Source organism: Schistocerca serialis, chromosome 4 (assembly GCF_023864345.2).
Source record: "Schistocerca serialis cubense isolate TAMUIC-IGC-003099 chromosome 4, iqSchSeri2.2, whole genome shotgun sequence".
Taxonomy (NCBI): Eukaryota; Metazoa; Arthropoda; class Insecta; order Orthoptera; family Acrididae; genus Schistocerca; species Schistocerca serialis.
The window spans coordinates 607,485,151-607,501,175 of record NC_064641.1 but is presented as its reverse complement, the minus strand read 5'-3'; the positions used below and the strand labels follow the sequence as shown (position 1 = coordinate 607,501,175).

Sequence of the window (16,025 nt, the reverse complement as noted above, 5' to 3'; positions counted from 1 at the left end):
CAGCTGCTGATTTCTTGGTGGCAGCCACGTATGGAATCTGCAGATTAGAATGCCGCCTGTGATAGAGATTTCGCAGTGAATGTTGTACGTCTTTTTGGCTGTATAGTACCACGAAACTTCTATCGTAACATCGTTACATAAGGTTTTTGTTCTCGAAGGATTATCTACTGTGAAAATTCACCTCTGATGGCTTTATCACCTATATATTAGCACAAAAAAGTGTTTCTTCACTACAAGCGTACGCCGTTTCATCGCAAACGGCAGGATAATTGGCAACGCTAACAAGATTATGTCATCTTTCGAAAGTTTCTTACGTCTGAGAAATAAAACACTTGTGAGATACCTTCATTGAGTATTAAATTGAAGCTCCAATACATAGGTAATGGCATTCTGCAAAAACTTTTCAGAAAAGATTAGTGGTTTGCAAGTGCCGCTTCGTGTTTTAAGCATTGTTGGGAGATAGGCGATAACAGAGGGAGAGGATAGTGTCTGAAGACGAAAAGACTTTGTGAAACCATGTTACTGGATTGTACTAATGTAATCCTAGTGATAGTTATACATATATACCGTATATAATAATCTGTACAGAGTTCCTTCAAATTCTCATATTGTAGGCATTTCCCAAACAGTGCAATCGTTTGAATATCTGTTGTGCTGTTCCGCAGCATCATGCCTCAGTTACAGAACACACTACACAGATAACATAAGCACATTAGAGTAGTAATCATTTAATTAAATTACAGAGCATGTGGAACATAATTCTGCTAACTCAGATCTTGCAAATTTTTAAAACTATTTTGGACGATTATCATCACGATTGTCTCAGTATTGTTTATATTGGTATTTCCGTATTTTGTATAATACTTTCATATTTAAAGAGGCAGAGATTCATTAGGTTTAAAAATAATTAATTTGTGGATTTATGATACAGAGCAAGGTAAAAAAAATATTCAGTGTTCCACTAGTGTGGTTAGATTACTAAACTGATAATCTAGCCATACAGAGAAAGCATTGTTGTGTACAGGAAGAAACGTTTATGTGGTACAGGTTATAAAGGCATGGCAGGTACATTTTTTACTTTGCAGAAAATAAGTGAATTAGGTATCCTAGTGTATTGACAATACAGCAAGGCATGCCAACGACAGTTTCATAGATTCTGTTGAAGAACACCATACGTGACTGTGTGAATTTTGATAACTACAAAAATATGCCAATATTAACTGTTACTTTGGCTTTTGGAAGTTTTAAGAAAATGGCTCAAAACTTTCAATAGTTACACTTTTAATGGAAACACACAATATTAAAATACGAAATACAGTACGTATTTTACATGACATCATACAATAAATACTTATGGCTATTTGTATTTTTTGTTTCTTTTGCACTTCACCTAGAAATAAATAACTGCAGAAGTTGCTCTGCGGCCATTTGTTGGCTACAGTGATCTGCAGCAAGTGCACACGTTGCTAGTATCGGTGCTGCGACCTGGAGTGAAGAACATCTGCGTCTTCATCCCGAGCATCGACGATAGCCCGCATTACTAACAGTAATCTGTAACAAAGAGATCATAATAGTGATTTCAATAGTTATTCGTTTACTCTTAGCTGTAAATCATTTAAATCATTTCTTGCTGGATATGTTGTTGAATTAATTTTATTATTATACACTTATTACACTGTTTTCCTTTGGAACTCTACGTCAGTAGCACATAATCGCCGAATGCTTCGTTATATTTCGACAACCTCTTAAAACAAGCGAACAGAAATATTAAAATTGTATTAATGAATCAACAATACCAATAAAATAATAACAATCATTCTCGGGTAAAGAAAAACGTAACTGAGAAGTTTACGCGGGGTAGCCATTGATGATGAAGACATATCTCATCTGACACAACGTTGTTTGTAGTTATATTGCCACATTATTAAGTTATTTACTGATGCACTCATTTTCAACTGTATGACGAATTACAATGAAGTTAGTGAATGATTTTTGGGAAAACACGCAACCATAAACAAAGGTCATATACACAATGAACCACACAACGAAGACAAATGGGCGACAGTGGTCTTTTCGACAGCGAAATTCGAAAAGAGAGCGTCTGTAAGCAAGTACGTAGCCATAGCACTACGCACCACCAGACAGACAAATCAGAATCTTCACCGCGGCCGAGAAGAAACTCATAAGCCTTCAGTGACAGCCAGAAAATAAACGTGTGGTTAGCAAATGTCGTGACTACCTTTTCATAAAGTTGATGAAGGAAACGTGAACACAAAATCCCATGTATAATTGCATACAAATAGGGACAGTTTCATTCAGGTCACGCAATACCAAGTTATTGTGAGGAGAAACTATTAAAGTAAAACGTTGCTGTAAACAGCAACAGTTAATATAACTGCAGTGCTATGAAGACGGTGAAGTAGGTAACTGTCCATTATAATTATCCGGGCTGTTATGCCGTGGTCGGTTGATGAATTCTGAGGTGATTCCCAACGTTTCGTCTCCGACTGCGGGAGACATCTTCAAGGGGGTCCGTAGCTTGACGGAAGGTCCAACACACACACTGGCTCGCACAATAGCCAGTGTGTGTGTTCGACCTTCCATCAAGCTACGGACCCCCTTGAAGATGTCTCCCGCAGTCGGAGACGAAACGTTGGGAATCACCTCAGAATTCATCAACCGACCACGGCATAACAGCCGGGATAATTATAATGGACATGATATTTCCGGTCGTGAAAGTTTACATTTTAGTATTAGAAGTAGGTAACTGCCGGTAGCAAAAGTATGTGAGGAACGCAATATAGCATTAGGATTAATTCAATAATAAAATCTGTAAACCACGACCTTGGGCTGATGTATCACTTGTTTACTGGCGACAAAATGCGAAATTAGAAATACAATTTTTTCTTCTTCAGAAACGCTGTTCTTGCCATCGCCAATCTAAATTTTGTGTCATCTCTACTTCGAGCATCATCAGTTATTTTGCTTCCCGAATAGAAAAACTCATCTACTACTAATCTAACGCCCTCAGGATCGCCTGATTTAATTCGACTACGTTCCATTATCCTCGTTTTGCCTTTTTGATGTTCATATTATATCCTCCTTTTAAGACATGTCCATTCTGTTCAATTGCTCCTCTAAGTGCTTTGCTGTCTCTGGCAGAATTACAATGTCGTCGGAAAACCTCATAGATTTTATTTCTTCTCCCTGGACTTTAATTTCCACTGTAAATATTTCTTTCGTTTCCTTTACTTCCTGCTCATTACATAGATTGAATGACGTCGGATACAGGCTACATCCCTGCTCCCTCCATTCTCAATCACTGCTTCCGCTCGACTCTTTATAACTGCCGTCGGGTTTCTGTACAAATTGTAAGTACCTTTTCACTCCGTGCATTCTACCCGTGCCACCTTCAGTGTATTCCAGTTAACATTGTCAAAAGCTTCCTCTAATTATACGAATGCTATAAACTTAGATTTATTTTGGTTTAGCCTATCATCTATGAGAAGTCGTAGGATCAATGTTGCCTCGCGTGTTCCTACATTTCTCCGGAAACCCAGCTGTTCCGTAAAGGATTCGTTTTAGAATTTAGAAACCATGACTTATTACACAGGTAGGTCGATAATTTTCACGCATGTCAGCATCTGCTTTCTTTGGGATTCGAATTACTATGTTCTTCTTGAAGTTTGCGGGTATTTCGCCTATCTCATACATCTTGCTCACTAGATGGAACAGTTTTGTCATGGCTGACTCTCCAAAGGCTGTCTGTAGGTCTAAACGAATGTTGTCTACTCCTGGGGGCTTGTATGATTCATGTCTTTCTGAGCTTTGTAAAATTCTTCAAGCAGTATCATGTCTCCCGTCTCATCTTCAGCTGCGTCCTCTTCCATTTCCACAATATTGGCCTATAGTATGTCTCCCTTGCATATACTCCCTTGTATATACCTTCTACATACTCCTTCCACCTTCCTGCTTTGCATTCTTTGCTCAGGACCGGTTTTTCATCTGAGCCCTTGATATTCATACAGGTGGTTCTCTTTTCTCCAAAGGTCTCTTTAACTTTCCTGTATTCAGCATCTATCTTATCGCTGGTGATTTATGCTCCTACATCCTTACATTTGTCTTCTAGCCATTTCTGATTAGCCATTTTGCACTTCCTGTAGGTCTCATTTTTTGGATGTTTGTATTCCCTTTCGCCTCTCTCATTTACTGCAATTTTATATTTCGTCTTTTCATCGATTCAATTTAATATCCCTTGTGTTACCAAAGGATTTTTGCTAGCCCTCGTCTTTCTACCTGCTTTGTCGTCTGCTGCCTTCACTATTTCGTCTCTCAAAGCTACCCATTCGTCTTCTCCTGTATTCCTTTCCCATGGTCTTGTCAGTCGTTCCCTATTACTCCCTCTGAAACTTTCTACAGCCTCTGGTTCTTACAGTTTATCCAGGTCTCACCTTCTTAAATTCCCTCCTTTTTGCAGCTTCCTCAGCTGTGATCTACAGTTCTTAACCAATAAATTTTGGTCTTCTTCCTCATCTGCCTTTGGAACTGTCTTAGAACTTAAAACCGGGTTCTGAAATCTCTGTCTTACCATTACGTAATCAATTTGAAACCTTTCGGTGTCATCAGGTCTCGTCCTCGTTTACAACCTCCTTTCATGTTTCTGAAACCAAGTGTTAGCTGTGGTTAAATAATGCTCTGTGTAAGATTCTACCAGACGGCTTCCTGTTTCATTCATTTCCCCCAGTCTATATTCACCTGCTACCTTTCTCTCTCTTCCTTTGCCTACTGTCGAATTCCAGTTCCCCATGACCATTAAGTTTTCGTCTCCCTTAACTATCTGAAAAATTTCTTTTATCTCATCATACATTTCCTCAATCTCCTCCTCATCTGTGGAGTTAGTTGGCATATAAACTTGTACTACTGTGGTGGGTGCGGGCTTCGTGTCTACCTTGACTACAATAATGCGTTCACTATGCTATTCATAGTATCTTACCCGTGTTCTTATTTTGTTATTTATTTTTCAATCTACTCCTCCATATTCCCTTTGTGATTTTGTATTTATAACCTGTATTCACCAGACCAGAAGTCTTCTTCCTCCTGCCATCGAACTTCATTGATTCCCAATATATCTAACTTTAACTTACCCTTTTCCCTGTTCAAATTTTCTAGCCCACCTGCCCGATTAAGGGATCTGACATTCCACGCTCCGATCCGTAGAGCGCCGGTTTTTTTTTTCTCCTGATAACCTCATCCCCCTGAGTATTCTCCTTCCGGAGATCCGAATGGGGGATTGTTTTACCACCGGAGTATTTTCCCGAAGAGGATGCCATCATCATTTAACCATATTGTAGAGCTACATGCTCCCTGGAAAAAATTGTGGCTCTAATTTATCCCTTCTTTCAGCCGTTGATAGCTCCAGCACAGCAAATCCGTTTTGGTTGATGTTACAAGGGCTGATCAGCCAATCATCCACACAGTTGCCCTGTAACTACTGAAAAGACTGCTGCCCCTCTTAAGATACTACTCGTTTGTCTGGCATCTCAACAGATACCTCTCTGTAGCACCTACGGTACGACTATCTCTATCGTTGAGGCACGCAAGCCTCCCTACCAACGGTAGGGTCCATGGTTCATGGGAGGGAGGGAGAGGGGAGTGGCACTGTAACCTAGAGACAGCATTAAAACCAGGTAAAAGTAGCCTGACATTAATTTCTGGCTTTCAAGGAGAAAACAGATGCCGTTAAACATCTTAAACATAGTTTGTAAGGGAATGAAAACGATACGCATTGTAGCAGTTCTACACATTCGTCTCGTGTAGATCACATAGACCGTTAAGGCTGTTTCCAACCCTATATAAGATATTATAACGCATGTTTAAAAGGCGTTTGCAATGACATGTGAATCACCTCGTACTACTACCCATATTTCAGTGAGGATTCCAGTGAGGACTGGGGACGACAGATAGGTTATCGCATCTGTCACTGGATATCCGGTTCTTTTACAAATAAACAGGTAATGAAGTTTTAAACAGACTACAGTAATGCGTACAACACTGTACATTTACTTGTGGATACCACAAGGTTTTGTCTACAGCCAAATGTCACAGGTCCAGTAAAGGAATTTGATATTTATTCCAGTGAGGTCCGAAGCACCTACTAACAAAGGACTCGAATATTGCAGAATGTCGATGAAAACGAAAAGCTCCCACAGTGGCTACAAGTGAACTCTTCTTACACAGCACCTAGCACGTTGGCAGTAAGCATACCCTCTCGACGCAATCACATCGACTGAAACCGTAGTAATAAGTGTTTATCAAATGTTATAAGCTCTGCATGTACTTCACACCACAACGATACACACAAGGGCCATATAACCCTTTGTAGCTTTAGGTATGCCTCGCGTTATCTGGATTACACCTGCGTGTTGTGTGGTACATCTTCCAGGTAGCTCCTGAAGACACTAGTTAGGTATCAAAATAAAGATGTTGGGAGCCTTAGTCGAAACAATGGAAGCTCCTTTACTAATATGTAGAAAGTACCTCTACAGAAAATGTATTCTGGGGACACTTACAACGCCAGATTTGGTAAATAAAATGAAATTAACGATCTTACGCTAAGACCCTATACTCCCCATTACTGGACTTCAAAATCAGCAGCAACACTGGTAGAGGCTATTTTAGTGCTAATCAGGCTTCAGAATCTCATTAAAAAACGTGATTGATAACCTGTTTTGAGCAACTTTACGATAAAATCTACCAGATACTAGAGATACATATTAACAAAGAGTACTCGGATTTAGAAAGACTTGGATAATGGCCAAGTATCTGTGTGTTTGTGTACGTGTATGTGTATGTGTGTGTGTACTGATGGAACCAGGTATGATGACCACATTGGAAGTATCAACGGTAAATACTAGAAATGAACCATGTAGACTACTTCGACTACCGAAGTAGGTAAGGGTTTACACGGTGAAACTCTCATTGAAGGGGCGGTAAGATACAATGTGACGAGTCGAGCTGACCGTACCGTAGCAATATAGGATACACTCTCCACGTTAAGAGCACTCACCTCAATTGTTAAAACAAGGAAAGTTGTCATTTGCCATAGCAAATACTTGTTACCTTATCATAACTACAGACAAATAATAAGGTATGAGAAGGCTGACCAATTGGCGAGGATCGTAGCAAAAGAACGGAGTAAAAGAGTGACCCATTCCAACTGTTGATCTATCCGAATTGCTGTGATCAGAGACAGGGTCAAAAGCAAATGAGAGAAGAAGTGGAAGATCGAAGATCTGCACGACGGCACCTGGCACTAGCAGATCCATCCTCATACACCGAGAGCACACTCTTATGCTGAAAATTGGTATGAGAAACGTATGGCCAGTGGCAAAGGGACCAATAGGCAGCTCATAATGACCATTTCCAGACTGAAATTTAAGCATGATTGCTACCTACAACAGCTCCGTAGAACCGTAACACAGCCACCACACTTCGACTGTGAGGAGACCAGCACAACTATATATATTACACGTTGGTTGCCGTACACATGGAAAGGAATCATACTGCCTACTTATCGAGTTGGTTAAAATTTATCAAATAGTTACACTGGATGTGTCAGTACGCTTGTCTACAGTGAATAAAAACATTCTTATGTTGCTTGTGCAATTTTTGTTTAAAGTTGACACTAAATTATATCGATCTCTCTCTCTCTCTCTCTCTCTCTCTCTCTCTCTCTCTCTGTGTGTGTGTGTGTGTGTGTGTGTGTGTGTGTGTGTGTGTGAGGGACCGAGAGAGAGAGAGAGAGAGAGAGAGAGAGAGAGAAAAGGAAAGGGTGTGTGTGTGTGTGTGTGTGTGTGTGTGTGTGTGTGTGTGTTTGTGTCTGCTACTGCTAGAAACTAGTACTTAAAGTAATAGTGTAAGTGATTTTGGCTCCTTTCCCTATTTATATATTATAGACGAAGAATCAAAAATTTGTGTTTTAGATTACTCAGCAATTTGTGGAAGAGAATGATTTCTTCAGCGGCCGACATCCCTGTAAGTTTGAATTCGGGTGTGCGTGTGTGTGTGTGTGTGAGTGTGTGTGTGTGTGTATTTATTTCTGTTATTTAAAAACTGGTTATTAACATAATAGGGGAAGTAATTTTGGTTCCTTTACTTCAATAATACAGAAGAAGAATGTGAAATTTGTGTCTCAAATTTCTAAGAAGTTTGTGGAAGAGAATGATTTCTTCAGTGCGAAGGCAGCCCTGTTCTGTTTGAATTGCCTTTATTGGTGTACCCAGAGGCTGCTGAAAAGTAAGTAAAGAAAAAGTTTACATAGGCATTATCATATTTTAGGCATCTGTAATATAACGGCAATCGTATCAAGTGCAGAACAACCACAATCCCACAATCTTCTAGAATGTTAGTGCGTGATGCAATTGGTTATGAATAAACTCTATTACCGGACAAGAACAGCTTAGATAAAATATTAATGGTATTTTTCAGTAATCTGGGAACATATTTTTACGACTTACAGAAAGAACGTTTCCGTGCCAAATTTTTACAAATAATTCATTCCGATATGCTGTGGAGTCACAGTGGTGGTTTCGGTGGAACAGCGTCATTCATCTGACGTTAAGCAATAACCGCAAGCGACATGTTACGATTCGCTTCTGAGAAATATTTTTAACTGCCAGCAAGCTAAACTGAGTGCTAACAGGGACACGGCATAAGACTAGGCACAGTGTAGTCCTTAGTGCCAAGTGGAGTTCTTACGGAGATATTATATAATGACACATTTTGCAATAGCAATTTCGTTTCATAAAGAAGCTGTCTTTATACAACAGCAGCGTCGGCGAACGCTTAAAGAGTAAACTCCACTGAAATTTTCCAATTTTTCTTATATATTAGTATTCGTGTAGTATTTATTGGACGGAAAGTAATGTAGAAAAATGTACTTCTCACATCATCAGATAGAGTTTGAACAATTCTGCACAGATTTTCCAGTTGAATGTTCGTGAAGTTATAAAACTGTAGCTTTTTATTATTACAAGTTCATGAATGATACCATTATCGCTCTTAATCGTTTATAACCACCTCCAATATATAAATGCATGATTTTAGACCTTATGGATTCGACTTCTGTCCATAAACAGAATCATATCTGAAATACTAATTTATATGCTCCAATTAAATCTAGAGGTATCTAGAGGAGTGCATGTGTGAATTCTCGTAGAGGCCACCATGTGTATATTTCAGTAGCTCAGCAATTATACCACGCTAGGAATACGAAAAAGTTTGAAACTCTTATGACAGTTAAGACTGCAGTACTACCATAATTACAGAAATCGGGCACCAATACAAAGGGCAAAATATTCCAAAGAAAATCACAGCAAATATCTTGGCCAGGATTGAAAATCAGTTCGCAATACTGACGTATATCGGCAACTGCAGCTAATTCGTGTAACTCATGTTGCATTTGAGAAACATGGATTGGAAGCGGATGTGGACTTCTCCGTTGATTTTTTGAGGTACGCAATGGAGGTGGGCTTCGACTCATTAGGTCTTTTTGACGCACCACACAGATGTGGATCTGCACCGCGAACTATTTTACTAAAAAAATATTTAATTTCTGTATACTATACACTTTCGAAGATTTCAGGGTAATACCTACGTCAGTATGCGACTCTACTTTGGTTCATACGTTCCTTCTCTTTCGTAAACCACGTCACGTCCTACAACTTATTTCGTTCAGTGGGACAAAAACAATTCGCATGTTGTTGTATTACTCGTTACTAGAAAGTCGATAAATAAAAATCCCGGGTTGCAGACAATGTGGCCATAATGTTTCAAGCGGATGAATTTGATCTCGTCTTTTTTCCGTGCAGGGTTACAGGTTCAACCCAACCTGCGCAGAAAATCCGTTGAACTATTTTGAGAAAATCTAAATATTTCTGAGAGCTTTGCATTCGAATATTCTTTCCGACAGCGTACTTCAGATGAGGCACCCTTCTTTCAAAAATATTTCCGCAGTTAGTTTTCCAAGTTAAAAATAGCGTACACTTCTTCTAAAACATCTCGGGACTCAAATATTACATATTGGTATAATCACGGATCTTCCAGGTACTTTATACTTAATGTATGTTTCCACTGCTTTCATCTGTGGTTACAGTTTTGCAACGTCTACGTGCGAACTTTAACCAAAAAACGTACGACCATTATTGAATGCTGCCTCAGGTGTTAAAGAAATGATGGATTAGGCTTGTTACCAATTTTCAGCATTTTCAGATGATTTTATGTTGATGATAAAGTGTCGAAAAGAAAGAGTTTCACAACCCCGCGATGTTTCAAATAAGATTTTCATTGAAACACAGGCAAGTTTTATAATAGGTATAAACAAAATTGTTTTGCGGGTGAACTTACGTTGTTGTGCAACATACGTCAACGCAGTTATAACAGCAAGTACTTCACGACGAAGCGTCTCTGTATTGCGAAGCTAATTTTTCGCTGTGATGTCGTTCTCCACCGATAAGGTGTTAGGTCTGTGATTCGCTTAATTAAGGAGGGGTTTTCAAATTGTACTTTAGTTGGATAGAGCTGTGTCAAAAAAGAACATGGAAACAAGAAAATTCATTAAAGAAAAGACTAGTTGCAGATACTGTCATACAATAGATGTCATGTGCAGTGCTAAAAAAACTCCTTTTGAACTACGGGAGGAAACAACCATCAGTCAGACATCAAACTCAGTAATGAGTCGGTGGTGTATGCTAACACACTATAAATTTAACTATTGGACTCGACATTTGTTAAATACAACAGTGAAATGATGTACGGGGCTGTCACAGTTGAGTTGTGGTACTGGATGTCCACAAAAATAACTCGGGATAGACTCAAGTAATAAATTGTTTTTACTGAATGTATGCTGAACTGCTACAATCAGTTTACTTTTCTCATATTTCACCAAACTGTTCCACTATTTATCTCTCGTCAACACCGTCTGAAACAAGGGTGCTTATTGTGAAAAAATTACTATCGAAATTAAATAGACTTCTCATTACAGCATTACGAACACACGACTGCACTGTGATGTTTAGGTGGAATCTTAAGTTGACATACGATGCATTACTCACAAAAATATTGTCGTTTTGTTTTTTAAACAGTTTCAACCAGAATCGCTGTGTGACAAACGTAGTTTTTTAATACTTTTATTGCATCAGCTGTGGTCGTTCACTAAATTTCACCCTCTTCTGGTGCCTACCGAACGCGCAGCACACTACAACAAAAGCCTCTTTACCAATCTAAAAGAAATGACAGGAAATAGGTATTAAAATGAACACACACACACAAACAAGTATTCCACATCCCACTACACGATTCTCTATGGATGCGCTCCACTTTGCCGCCCCCCCCCCCCCCCTTTTACATCTGTTCACCATCTAATCGAAAGAAATCGTCGTCAGGATCTTGCCTCCGTAATCAAATTACGTGGCTTACATTTAAGGAAAAACATGGTTTAAGAGTTGAAAGTCTATCAAAAACGTAATGTAATGATTAATCAAATACTGTGAAAAACTTTCTTACACAGAAGCTGAAAGTCGCCAGACAGACATATAAGTCCCTCTATTCATACTACATTTAAATAATTTGCATGGGGTACTGGTTTGGTAGCACATCTTTGAAGAATCGGCACGATGGAAGTATTGAAAGTCACCTATTTCTAAACATATCTTATAAAGTAATTATTTTATGGATAATCTAAGTTTGTTCAGCAGCCTAATCCTGCCAAGACATCAAGTAACATGGAAGTTTACACTTAATTTACGTTTCCAATTCTTCCAGCTGTGGATAAGGCTCTTCGACCCCTGGCATCGCCGGCCGGGGAAGCCGAGCGGTTCTAGGCGCAACAGTCTGGAACCGCGCGACCGCTACGGTCACAGGTTCGAATCCTGCCTCGGGCATGGATGTGTGTCATGTCCTCAGGTTAGTTAGGTTTAAGTAGTTCTAAGTTCTAGGGGACTGATGACCTCAGAAATTGAGTCCCATGGTGCTCAGAGCCATTTGAACCATTTTGAGCACCTGGCATCATTTCATCAAGAAAAGTACATGCGTTTCGAATACTGCCTTACCCGTTAAAAATGAAGGATGGGCTGGTTACGAATTTTCAGCATTTTTGGAAATTTCTGTCGACGTTAAAGGTCGACAAATAAGAATTTTACCGAATGGGGCGTTTACGATTAGAGCACGATAGAAACACAAACAACGCAACTGATTTTATAACACCCATAAAAAACTTATTTTAATGTATTTTTGGCCTTAAATACTACCATCATAATCAGCGATTATCTAAGCAATTAACACTTCATGTACGTTCCCAATGTTTTTATCTGTGGATATAGTTTTGTCGCCACTTTGTATGCAAACTTTTTTCTTGGCGATAAGCCACAGGCGATTCAAACGCAGAATGATATTGAACTTTACGTTTACTTTCATTGTGAAGTAATGTTTTGCAAGGTAGTTGTCCAGTAAACCGAGATTTTGTAACATGTCTCATACTCACATAATTGTCGCCTAAACATCACATTGCTAACGTAAATTCGTTACATCATAACGTAAAAGTTGTTTGGGGTTTACAGCAGATTTCGGTAACAATAAGTGTTTATATTCTAGGGTCTTTGTCTGTTATGAAATACATCAAAAAAATGTTCAAATGTGTGTGAAATCTTATGGGACTTAAATGCTAAGGTCGTCAGTCCCTAAGCTTACATACTACTTAACGTAAGTTATCCTAAGGACAAACACACACACCCAAGCCCGGGGGAGGACTTGAACCTCCGCCGGGACCAGCCGCACAGTCCATGATTGCAGGGCCTTCAACCGATCGACTAATCCCGCACGGCATCAAATACATCGTGTAACACCTAGATAATGGTACATGTTCTTACACTTGTTAGTGAACCCGCGTACAGTTAAACTTCATTTGAAATAGAGGATGCAAACCGCGCAGTCCACACTTCGTTTTGACCACTTTTTGATGTGGCACTTGTAAAGGGCTAGTTTCATAAATATATTTATGTATGTGTGAAATTTACTGCTAGTCAGATTTTCTGATTGATCTTGTAACCATTTCTTAGACTTTCACCGCGATTCGTTGTCTTCTAGTTGAGATCTGGTGTTCTGCCGGTGGTCCGCGTCTTTCCAACAGGTTATTTCAGTGAACAGCTGATGAAGACGTCGAGCTACGGCGTGGTAACATTGTGTTGGGAAGACCCGGAACACCGGCAGAACAACCGTTGTCAACGAGATGACAACAAATGTGTTACGTTACATAGTAGAGGGTTTAGTTAGTACCTCAGTGGATGACCACTCTGCAACGGCCGCCGAAGAATTTTGATCCCGGAGGGCAGGCGTTGACCTTGAGCTTGGGGAAGTAGAGCGGTCTCGACGCCCAAGCGACGTCCGTCAACGCCGCTAGAACGACCACCAGGACGAGCAGAAGCAGCAGCAGTGCGGAGCGGGACCGGAGAGCCATGGCTGGAGTACAGCCTTCCACCGTGCCGGCGGCATTCTTATACCTGCGCTGCAGGGTCGCGATTTGCGCAGTTACCGGGCGCCCATTCTTCTGAACGCGACCGAAAATAGCAGATCGGCCAGATACCGCGGAAGTTGCGGCCGGCCGCTTCCCCTGTGACCACAGCGGCGGACGTAATCTCGGCGTTCAACAGTCTCTTTCCTGTACTTGGTTTTTTAAGCAATTTGCATTCGTAGCGATCGGAATGATTAGTACCATTTTTGTGGTTGTCGGAATGATAGCGTGTACTTGTTGCTTGGTTCCACGCATCCGGTTTGCAAACCACGCAAGTTTTACCTAACCTGAAAGTGACAGAGACACTGGTCATCGTGAGTACGTCATGCGAAATCCCACTATCGTGACGTTACATTCATCCACTCCCGGAACTTTGTCACAGACTACCAAAACCACCAACAGACTACCAAGACAGCCAACGCTGGCGTGTTGCCTGTACTTTATAGTCAACCGTCAGGGCGATACCCATTACACATCATGAACCATATGAAAACTCATAAGACGAAGAAACGAGGAACAGAATTTTATTTGCAGTGCCACTTGATTAATATCTCCAGCGACACATCCACAAGCTTCCACCTTCAGTGTATACATCTGTATAACTCTCTACTGAGTGTGTGTGTGTGTGTGTGTGTGTGTGTGTGTGTGTGTTTTAACTGTTTCAGTTCATTCAGCTGTGTAAGGTAGGGTTCATCAGAGCACAAACGTGTGCACACACACACACACACACACACACACACACACACACTTCCAATGGTCAGCTTTCACTGATAAATGCACCATTTCACGTCCATACTTTTTCTGGAGAACGCTACTTGCTTGAGAATGAATAGGAACTCGAATTTTGGTGCTCAAATGTTTCAAATGGCTCTGAGCACTATGGGACTTAACATCTGAAGTCATCAGTTCCCTAAAACGTAGAACTACTTAAACCTAACTAACCGAAGGACATCGCACATCCATGCCCGAGGCAGGATTCGAATCTGCGACCGTAGGAGTCTCGCGGTTTCGGACTGAAGTGCCTAGAACCGCTCGGCCACCACGGCCGGCTAATTTTGGTGCTCTCAACCAAAATCACGCTCAACTTTGACGTACATTAAACCATGGATATAGTACACTCGAGACATTGTTTTCTTCTTTCTCAATGAAGTAGTTCATAGGTTTAAAAACTTACCTCCGTTACCTTTGCTCTTTGTCCACGAAACTCAGTCGCTAAATTGATGTTGCTCTTCCAACACGAACGCATGTGAGAAGGATTTCAAATAAGTTTCTTTATCTAGATTGGAAAATGCAAAACCTATGGAATCTACGCGAAGCAGAGGAGTAAATTTCTTATTGAATTATATTAGGGTTCATTGTATATGTCAATATGTAAATACACACTGACACAATACTTTTTGAGATTCTAAAATGGCCAGTAGCACCTCTTACGTCACCTGTATATCTGCTGCCGCATATGGACCTCGATTCAGAGGGAGGAAGGAATGAAAATATAAGCCGTATAAAAACGAAAAAAAAAGAGGATGCAGTACGGTGGAGGACAGGCAGTCTTCTTTAGTACACATATCAGCAACCCTGGCAAATCGAAATCTGTTCTTCGTTAATGTTCAGTACCATGTTGCTCGATCCCTTATAGATTGTACCATCCTCCGCACAGTGCGACGACATCCCTCAAGAGATCATCCACTGTATGAGGAGGGTTCATTTTACGACGAACTGTAGATATTAGCTGGCCCCAAGAAAGCTCAGTGATGTTTGTGTAAGGAAACAGTGCATGCTGCTTCCTATAGGTAGGCTTTCACGAATTGGTCGCGGAGTGTTAGTGCATCTTCATCCTGAAAGACGATCTGTCACCAAGCTGTTAACTGTAGTGCATGACAGTCGGTTAGAGAATCCTGGTACGATATTAGATAGCCCTGAGATTACCCTCGCTATCGATGAGAAACGTCGGACGTTCGTACTTGACACCCGACCAGCGAATGACAGACCCATAGCACTTCTTAACACACGGGACTAAATGTCTGTGTCATACATATCTGCTTCTGCACTATTACCACGACAATCATCATCATTCGGATAATTCCCGCACTGGATTATGAACTGTTCCATCGTCCAACTCCTTCGCGCACTTGTTGTTGGTCGTAATGGAAACAGTTACGGGTCATCTGAACCAACACAGCCGTTTCAGTTACCTCCAAAACGACAGCGCACTCCCCTGATACATTCTCATAGGGATACCTAGGCGCCGTGGGTCGGCAGCTCGTACTGTTGCCAGCAAGCGAGTACTACGAAGAACAGGTTTTATGTCATATGTCTCGGGAGAGTCGCAGAATTTTCATGACTCTGGTGCACGCAGAAAGCCTTCCGTACTGACAACCCTTATTGTCCTAAGATGGGAACGTGTGCACGGTCTGTACTGGAAATAACCCTTCCAGGATTGTTCACAGACTGAAAAATGCGC

General features: G+C 40.6%; 1 long non-coding RNA gene across 1 annotated transcript; it reads right to left on the bottom strand.

Annotated features, from left to right (window-relative positions):
- Positions 1 to 1,264: 1,264 nt before the first annotated feature.
- LOC126475422 (uncharacterized) lies at positions 1,265 to 13,637 on the bottom strand. The gene is made up of 2 exons (XR_007586731.1): positions 13,330 to 13,637; positions 1,265 to 1,551 (listed from the first exon to the last, which is right to left on the bottom strand). It is a non-coding gene; the product is annotated as an uncharacterized LOC126475422 (long non-coding RNA).
- Between the last annotated feature and the right edge of the window lie 2,388 nt (positions 13,638 to 16,025).